Raw genomic sequence first — 9,723 nt, 5'->3', positions numbered from 1 at the left:
GAAAGTAAGCATTTTCGGACCCATGTTTCTTGGACTTAGTTTTCGTGTTTTGATGAGTACTACCACCTCTTAAAGTATTCGACACTTTTTTAACACCCTGTGTAAGTAAAACTGTCAGGTTTCTCACTGTCATCTAACCAGTTACATATCAAAAGAGCTAAACAGATGAGTATTTTGGCAGCTACGAGAATTCCAGACTTAAAGGCGAAGAAATAAAAAATGTAGTGTATTGAGCAGTTCTGCTAGTCGGACACTGGGTTCAAAAGTGTGTGGAGCCCCAGTACAGGAAAGTCCGATGCACATACTACGCCAAATTGCAGCATGGTGCGGGATAAGATTGTCACACCACCATACATGCAATGCCGGCAGATGTTGAGCAGACGTCTTCTACATCATCACGTAGGTCTCTAGGGCCTGTTCCTGCTGGATGGACACACTGTCACCTTAGCGCAGCAACGGCAGTCCTTTGGAGGCGCTCACTAACTGCATTACCTATTATTTATAGGACCACCACATTATCCGGCTTCCCTAGCAGCTGAGTTGTCTGGCGATGGGGCTCGGACAAACTGACACGAGGAGCACCAAGAGAAGCCAACAACAAGGTCATTGACCTTAGCATCATGGCGCATCACTCTAGCCCCGTTGCTCCGAAATAATATCGGATAACTTGATTGGCATTCATTGTCTCATTACACACAGCGTGGCACGAGATGTCTCTCTCCTGCCCACGTGACGGACTTGTCTTTACAGGGGTGTACTGACATGTGCGTTGTCGCTGTGGAAGTATTCACATCCCGTCAGGAAGTAACTCGTCTTAATAACCCAGTTGTACCGGCATGGTGTTGATCAGATGAAGTGGGTGCCTCGCACCAAGGATTCGAATCGATTTATGGATAGCAGCCTGCACCACTCTATCCACACGTCTAAGCTGATCATGGTAATACAGTACTTAACAGTTCTTGGTCACGCAGATGGTTGTGTAGCCGTTAACGCCTAAAGCAAGAGATTAGACTGATCCAGCAAGTTGCCAGGGGTATACAGAATCACAGTGGTGCGGTTTGGAAGGATTTCTTCCACATGAAAAAAAGTTTGGAAAAGAGCCTAGGTATTAGTTCTAAATTCAAGGTAGAGACCTGATTTCTGAGGGCATTAAACACCCTAAAATACTGTGGTATAGCGCCTTTCTTTCCTTAGCGTTGTCAGTGACAATATGGATGACTGTGAATGCGTGTTCCGTGACGCATAATGTCGTTGTACACGTTTATGGAAATAACAGGAATGGAGAGAGTGAAATCTAATCCTCACACAGAATATTCCTCTCAAATAACATCATGGGATCAGGCGACAGGTGCTTGAACAATGAACGTACTCCCTGAGATGCTGCAGACAGGATTTAACTATGAACGTTGTTACAAGGTCCCATGATCAGGCACTGTACGACACCATCTCTGCTTGCCTTGCCTGGCAGATAATAGCCATGAAAATTTCTTCCACTGCCAGAATTGTTTTAGTTAAGAGGATCGTTGGGAATTTCGAAGAATTGACGTGTACAGCCCTGAATGTGGTATCGTTGTCATATTGGGCAAGATGTGTAGAAGGCGATGGGTAATAGCTCTGGGAAGTCTGTATGACATGAAGGAACGGTGATATGCAGGCCCTTGGAAAATACTGGCATTGGGTGTAAAATGCAGCAGTGAGTATTGTTTACAGTTGCAAACTTAGTAGGAAAGGACAACACTGAGTAGATGCGCATAACAATGAAGTTTGAATACAAAGCTGTAACGCCATACATGATACTAGAGTTTTTGTAGCGTCCAGCTACTGGAAACGGGATATTCGACAATTGTTGTGATGTATAAGGGTTCCAGATGCAGGAGTCTTATGCAGAACAGAAGCCGCAGTAGATTATATAGAAAAGAAGTCATTAAAGTAATTTGTGGGTGGAGTCAAGGTCCTCGTTAAAGATTGACGGAAGAAAGGATTATTAGGGTTTAACATTCGGTCGATGACGAGCTCATTGGAAACGAAGAATAAGTTAGGGTTAGGGAAGGCTGGCAAGAAAATCCGTCTTGTCCTTTGCAAACGGATTATCCCAGTGTTTGCCCTAAGCGATTTAGAGAAACCACAAAAAACCGAAATCTTTGTGGCCGAACGGGGGATTTGAATGTCATCCTTCAGAATAAGAGTCCAGTTTCTTACCTCTGTGGTGTAAAAACTGAGGTAAGTCCAACTTATAGGTAGGAAGAACTTTCAATGGGAAAGTTGTCATGGTTAAGAGGGAAAAAAAGGATATTTCCGAGACTCGACATAGATACTAGTGCGAAAAATAGTGTTACACAGAATAGTTAGTTAATAACTTAATTCCATGTTCTTTAATTTGTTTACAGTATTTCTATCGAAATTATGTGGAACGTGTCAGCCCGCATCTCAAATGGGATACAAATGTACCCTGTCTATGACACTGCTCGTACTCAAATTTTCCGAGAAAATTAACTGCTCGGTTTTATCCAACCAGTTCCTCTTTCGTAATAACGGATTACTCTAGAAAAAAATACCAAATGAGGTTAGTGAGAGGATTTATACAAAACATGTTAAGATTTTGTTTGTTTTTGATACCTACATAATGCGAAGAACAAAACTTCAAGTAAAACAGAAGTAATATCTGGTGTTCGCCAAGGAAATGTTATAGGCCCTCTGCTATTCCTGATCTGTAGAAACGATTTAGCAAACAATCTGAGCAGCCCTCTTCGATTGTTTGCACATGATGCTGTCATTTACCGTCTTGTAAAGACTTAACATTTTAAAACCAACTGCAAAATCGTTTAGATAAGATATGTGTACGGTCCGAAAAGTGGCAATTGACTCTAAATAATGAACAGTGTGGAATCATCATCATAGGTACTGAAAGGAATCCGCTAAATTTCAGTTACACGATAAATCGCACCAGTCTAAAGGCTGTCAGTTCAATAAACTATCTGAGACTTACGGTAATGAACGTCTTAAACTGGAACCATCACATAGATTATTTTGTGCGCAAAACGATCCAAAGACTGCGTTTTATTGATAGAACACAAACAAGATGAAAGATATCCACTAAAGAGACTACCTACACTACGCTTGTCCTTCCTCTGGTGAAGTACTACTGCGCGGTATGGGATTTTTGCCAGATAGGATTGATTGAGGGCATCAAGAAGTTCATAAAAAGGCAGTTCGTTTTATACTGTCGCAAAATAAGGGAGAGAGTGTCACCGATATGATACGCGAGATGGGTGGCAATAATTAAAACAAAGGCGTTTTTCGTCGTCCGGCAGGAGCTTTTTACGAAATTTCAAACACTAACTTTCTCTTCCGATAGCGAAAACATTCTGTTGACGCCCATCTACATGGGGAGAAATTATCATCGCAAATAAAATAATAAAAATCGAAGAATATGTTTTCTAGATGTTTGCGAATCGTGTAATTGAGACGGGATGTGGGTGTCAGGCCGGTATTCACCTAGTCGAATTTGGGGAACCGACTAAAAGCCACGTCCAGGCCGGTCTGCACACCGTGCCTCGTCGTTAATCCGTGGTGCGGGTTCGAGCCGGGGCCGTTTTGTCTACCCGAAGCCCCGAAGTGGCGTGCTAACGCGCACGGCTATCTGGGTGGCTCCCGTAGTTCTTCAAGTGTTCTGAATAAATGCTATCGACTTTCACAACTATTTAGACTGAGTTCTTCCAATGCATACCGGGCAACAAGTTTCCGCCAGCGAACTCGATCAGCTGCCAGGTTTTCAGTTTTCTCCAAGTTCATGTCAGTGCATTGCAGATCCTTTACAGAAATTCGTTTCCAGGTGTTACGAGGTCTGCGTCTACGTCTGCATCCAGCCGTTGGTTTACGGAACAGTTCTGATTTGCGGTTCTTCTATCTTTCATGGGTAGAACATATGACCCGCAAGGTTCATTCTTTGAACAACGCTTTTTTCCTAGCTGCCTAGACTACTTCTACTCAGCACTTCATCATTTGTAACGTGGTAACGATACCTCATCTTAAAAAATTCTCCTCAAGCATTATTGGTGATAAAAATTGAGCCTGTGTGGTGATTTTGCTAACAATTGGCCAACGGTAGCCTGATAGAGGAATACAGCCAAAGTTTTGTTGGCATATTCATTGAGTCTACATCTACATCTATATGACTGCTCTGAAATTCACACTTACGTGCCTGGGTTTTGGTTGATCGAACCACTTTCACACGATTGCTCTATCGTTTCACTATGGAAAAGCACACTGGAAAAATGAACACACAAAGCTTTCCGTGCGTTCTCTGGTTTTTGTTATTTTATTACGATGATAATTTCTCCCTATGTAGGTGGGCGTCAACAGAATATTTTCGCTTTCGGAAGAGAAAGTTAGTGTTTGAAATTTCGTAAAAAGCTCCTGCCGGACGACGAAAAACGCCTTTGTTTTAATTATTGCCACCCATCCCGCGCATCATATCGGTGACACTCTCTCCCTTATTTTACGACAGCGTAAAACGAACTGCCATTTTTTGAAATTTTTCGATGTCTTCCGTCAATCCTATCTGGCAAAAATCCCGTACTGCGCAGTAGTACTCCACCAGAGGAAGGACAAGCGTAGTGTAGGTAGTCTCTTTAGTGGATTTCTTTCGTCTTGTTTGTGTTCTATCAATAAATCGCAGTCTTTGGATCGTTTTGCGCACAAAATAATCTATGTGATGGTTCCAGTTTAAGATGTTCATTACTGTAAGCCTTAGATAGTTAGTTGAACTGACAGCCTTTAGATTGGTGCGATTTATTGTGTAACTGAAATTTAGCGGATTCCGTTCAGTACCTATGAGGATGATTTCACTCTTTTCATTATTTAGAGTCAATTGCCTCTTTTCGATCCATGCACATATCTTATCTAAACGATTCTGCAGTTGGTTTTAACATGTGCAGTCTTTACAAGACGGTAAATGACAGCGTCATCGGCAAACAATGGAAGAGGGCTGCTCAGATTGTTTCCTAAATCGTTTCTATACATCAGGAATAGCAGATGGCCTATAACATTTCCTTGGCGAACGCCAGATATTACTTCTGTTTTACTCGACGACTTCCCGTCACTTACTATGGACTGTGACCTCTCTGAGAGGAAATCACGAATCCAGTTGCACAACTGAGACGATACTCCATAGACATACTCCATAGACACACACAATCTGATTAGAAGCTGCTTGTCAGTAATGGTATCAAAAGCCTTCTGGAAATCAATCTGAGATCCTCTGTCGATAGCCCTCATTACTTTTTGAGAATAAAGAGCTACTTGTGTTGCACGCGAGCAATATTTTCTGGGTCTGTGCTGACAGTGTCCCAACAAATGGTTTTCTTTGAGGTAATTTATAATGTTCGAACACAGCGATGGTTTTGTAATTCAGTGGATTACTAATGTTTCCATTCTTTGATATTGGTGTGACTTGTGCAACTTCCCTGTCTTTAGGTACGCATCTTTTATCGAGCGACTGGTTTAATATGATTGCTAAGTGTGTAGCCATTATATCAGCATACTCCGAAAGGAACATAATTGCTATACAATCTTTATCTAAAGACTCGCCTTTGTTAAGTGATTTGAGTTGCTTCGCTACACCGAGGATATCTACTTGGCAGTTGATCTTGATTCGAGTTCTGGAATATTTACTTTTTTTTGTGAACCAATTTCGGAAAACCGTATTACGTAACTCCGCTTTTGAACACTGTCATCAATAACACTACCATCGTTGTCGCACAGTGAAGGTATTTAGTGTGTCCTACCACTGATATACTTCACATTTGACCAAAATCTCTTTAGGTTTTCTGACATGTTTCGAGACAGAGTTACGTTGTAGAAACTATTAAATGCATCTCGCGTTGAAGTCCGCGCTAAATTTCGAGCTTCTGTAAAACTTCTCCAATTTAGGGTATTCTACGTTCCATTAAATTCAGCATGCTTTTGTCGTTGCTTGTCTAACATTGTTCTTGTAGTGTTGGCAGAAGAGCCAACACCGTGTTGCTAGAGGAGGCCGAAATACACGCGTTTAGCTCACGCAGATTGGCGTGAGGTCTGGAACAAGGTAAAGTAATTATCCTATAAAGAAAAGAACGTAGTTCTTGGAATACTTAGCTTTAATCCACAATTGGAGAACATCGCTCTTGTTTAGACATTATTACACGGAATATAAACTGGTAATGGCGCCTTGCTAGGTCGTAGCAAATGACGTAGCTGAAGGCTATGCTAACTATCGTCTCGGCAAATGAGAGCGTAATTGTCAGTGAACCATTCCTAGCAACGTCGGCTGTACAACTGGGGCGAGTGCTAGTAAGTCTCTCTAGACCTGCCGTGTGGTGGCGCTCGGTCTGCAATCACTGACAGTGGCGACACTCGGGTCCGACGTATACTAACGGACCGCGGCCGATTTAAAGGCTACCACCTAGCAAGTGTGGTGTCTGGCGGTGACACCACAGTTCTGACATGTTTTGTGCACTATGATGGTTCAGTACCGTCTCTTACTAATTTATTTGGTATAAAGCTTTCAGCTGCTGTCAGTACTATTTTCTTGAGTGCAAGACACATCTGGCCTACACCTACATGTTTAGTTTGGAAGGAATAGCCATAAGGATCGTATTCGTTGGAAGACTGCTGAAGTTTTCCCAATTCTGCTGGTGATGTCTGCAATATGTCCCCCTTATCGTAAGAAGTTTGCAGATGTATGGAAATCAGCCAACATCTTATAGTACCTTCTCGTGCACTAACCTGTGAATGCTAGATTTCCAGTTTTTATGTACATTGTTTTTGTCTTATCACTGTTCATTTTTAGTTGTAGAAAACTGGCCATCCCATCTAGCTTATCAGTCATTAGTTGAAAACTTCATGGTGTTTCTGCAAGAAGCACGATGTCATCAGCAACATCCAGATTGCTGATTCCAACGCATGCCTATGTTGGAATTGTCCATAGTTTTCGTTACAATGAAATGTGCGACTAATATGAAAAGGAATGGTGACAAAATGCATCCTTACGTGACACCTGTCAAAACACTGAAGAAGTTGTGTTCCCATCTTCTGTTCTTATACAGGAACTCGAACCTAGATACAGGATTCTGGAAACGTCTGTGAGCTGGTGAATACAGGCTTACAATTTTCCGTAATCATTCTCGGTGTATACTGTCAAACGCTTTTTTAAAAATCAACGAACTATAGCTGCGGCGAACAGTTGAATTCTATTGTACATTTAAAAAAAAAATTGTTCGGAGCGCAAACTCCAACTTCGAAAGCCAGCCTGTTCTTCCAATAGTCGACAATCTGCTGCTTTTTGTTTCCTTTCTTTTTTCATTTTTTATTTTTTTTACAAAATATGAAAAATGAACGCAATTCTTGGTCTAGCACCGGGAAGGAAAATCCTCATATAGTATGGCATAGCAGCGTATGGGGAAAGACGATGCATGTCAGTTTCCATACGTACTGTATCGTCCCTTTTCTATGTAAAACGTACTTCCAAACTTTTCTGCAGAAATTGCGTCAAGTCAAACCATTAAAGACGAACCTCAACTTGTTTAGAACCTGCTATAAACTGGAGGAAACGAGGACACGTTCAGGATTCGAAATGGAAAGGCAATCAAAAAGTGGATCCTTGAACAGCGCTGTAAAAACTAAACACTTATGTACTGGGAAAGTTTTCTGGAATTTTAGGGAAGTCGATGATGTTGTCAAAACCATCCTTCTGGCACTGGCGGATTGAATAACACTTAACAAAATCACAGAAATTTTGTAGGATAACAGATGTCTTAAAAACGTATTATATTTACCACCATAATGAGGAAACGACTGTTTTCTTACATTTTATATGTTAAATAACTAGATTTTTTTAATTTTCAACGAAAAATATTAAGAATCTTCCTGGCAGATTAAAACTGTGTGCCCGACCGAGACTCGAACTCGGGGCCTTTGCCTTTCGCGGGCAAGTGCTCTACCATCTTTTTTTTTTTTTTTTTTTTTAAATCTCATTTTGTTCGTTTTCGTTCGTTGTATCTGCTCTGGGCGGACGTCGAAAGACACCCGTTTCAGTTCGTTGTTGATCCATTAACTCAGTTCTTTTATTACAGAGGGCTGCTAACCCTCTGACCGAACACGCTGAGCTACCGTGCCGGCATACCATCTGAGCTACCGAAGCACGACTCACGCCCGGTCCTCACAGCTTTACTTCTGCCAGTATCTCGTCTCCTACCTTCCAAACTTTACAGAAGTTCTCCTGCGAACCTTGCACACTCCGCTGCAGAGTGAAATTCTCATTCTGGAAAAATATTATGATTTTTAAATTGAACACAATCTTTCTATTTCGAAAGCAATATAAAATGACAGATTTATCAGTTTTCGCAACTGTACCTCTCTTTAATTGTACATTGGCAGTTAGATATGCTTCGAATAAAGTTTCTCGTGTCTGTAGATTCAGAGGGGGAAATCAGATATAACACATCTTGATTATCTTTTACGTGATGCACTAAAGATACTGTATCAGTAGTTTGCTGAAACAAGGGAAGTACTGTGTTGAGAATATAGTAACTGAATACTGCAATTAATTCATCCCAAATATCCATAATAGCAAGAACGTGTTTCCCTGATATAGTTCCTTAAGGGTGGCCGATTACACGCTAGCCTATTAAACACGTATTTGACAGTGTAGAACTATAACAGAAATGGGATGACACGACGAGGTCTAACGAATAACATTTTTGCAGAACATGTTACTAGTGGTACTTAACCTGGGTACAATTTAATGTGTGGCACTCGATATCCTAATCCTAATACAATGAAATTCAAGTAATTTCTCCTGTCTCTTGGCAGTCTATGATATTGTCACTATAAGTGACAGCAGTGATTGCTCTGGATACAGCGACCCCCAAGTCAGAAGGTAGTCTTCAGAGTACTGTACTGAGCTGGCTACAGGCACTGGAAAAAAAAAAAAAACGCCGTCCGAACAGGCGTTGAAGGCCCAACGGTACCGACCGACGGGCGTGTCATCCTCACGCCGTCCGAACAGGCGTTGAAGGCCCAACGGTACCGACCGACGGGCGTGTCATCCTCAGCCCACAGGCATCACTGGACGCAGATATGGAGGGCCATGTGGTCAGCACACCGATCTCCCTGTCGTTGTCAGTTTTCGTGACCGGAGCCGCTACTTCCCAATCAAGTAGCTCCTCTATTGTCCCCGCAATGGCTCAGTACGCCCCGCTTGCCACTAGCGCTCGGCAGACCTGATGGTCACCCATCCAATTGCTAGCCAAGCCCTACAGCGCTTATCTTCGGTGATCTGACGGAAACTGGGGTTACCACTGCGGCAAGGCCGTTGGCTGAACTGTCTAACTGTTGGTTCACGACTGTCTTAGTGTCTGCAGTGTATTGTGTTTGGGTGTCTCTCGGTGGACGGATATCTGTGTCCACCCGTACAAGGCGGATGCAGTGTCGTTAACGGTTGACAGTGCTCTCCGGGGTGGCTGTCCACGGTATCAGCAGACGTACATGACGTGCTGGAGGAAGTGGCGCGGAAGCAGGAAGAGTTCCGAGTTCGCGAGCGCCATCTAGCGGGGCTGCTGCTCGGAACTGCGGTGTGTCAGGCAAGTGGTTATGCCTGTGTAGTGGAGGCCCCTTGCGGTTTTTGTTGAGTACCTCTTGCTTGGTATACAACGTACTGATAGACTGAATTCTGGAAGTATGTCG

The sequence above is a fragment of the Schistocerca nitens genome, chromosome 3, assembly GCF_023898315.1.
Source record: "Schistocerca nitens isolate TAMUIC-IGC-003100 chromosome 3, iqSchNite1.1, whole genome shotgun sequence".
Lineage (NCBI taxonomy): Eukaryota > Metazoa > Arthropoda > Insecta > Orthoptera > Acrididae > Schistocerca > Schistocerca nitens.
This window is presented reverse-complemented; position numbering follows the sequence as displayed.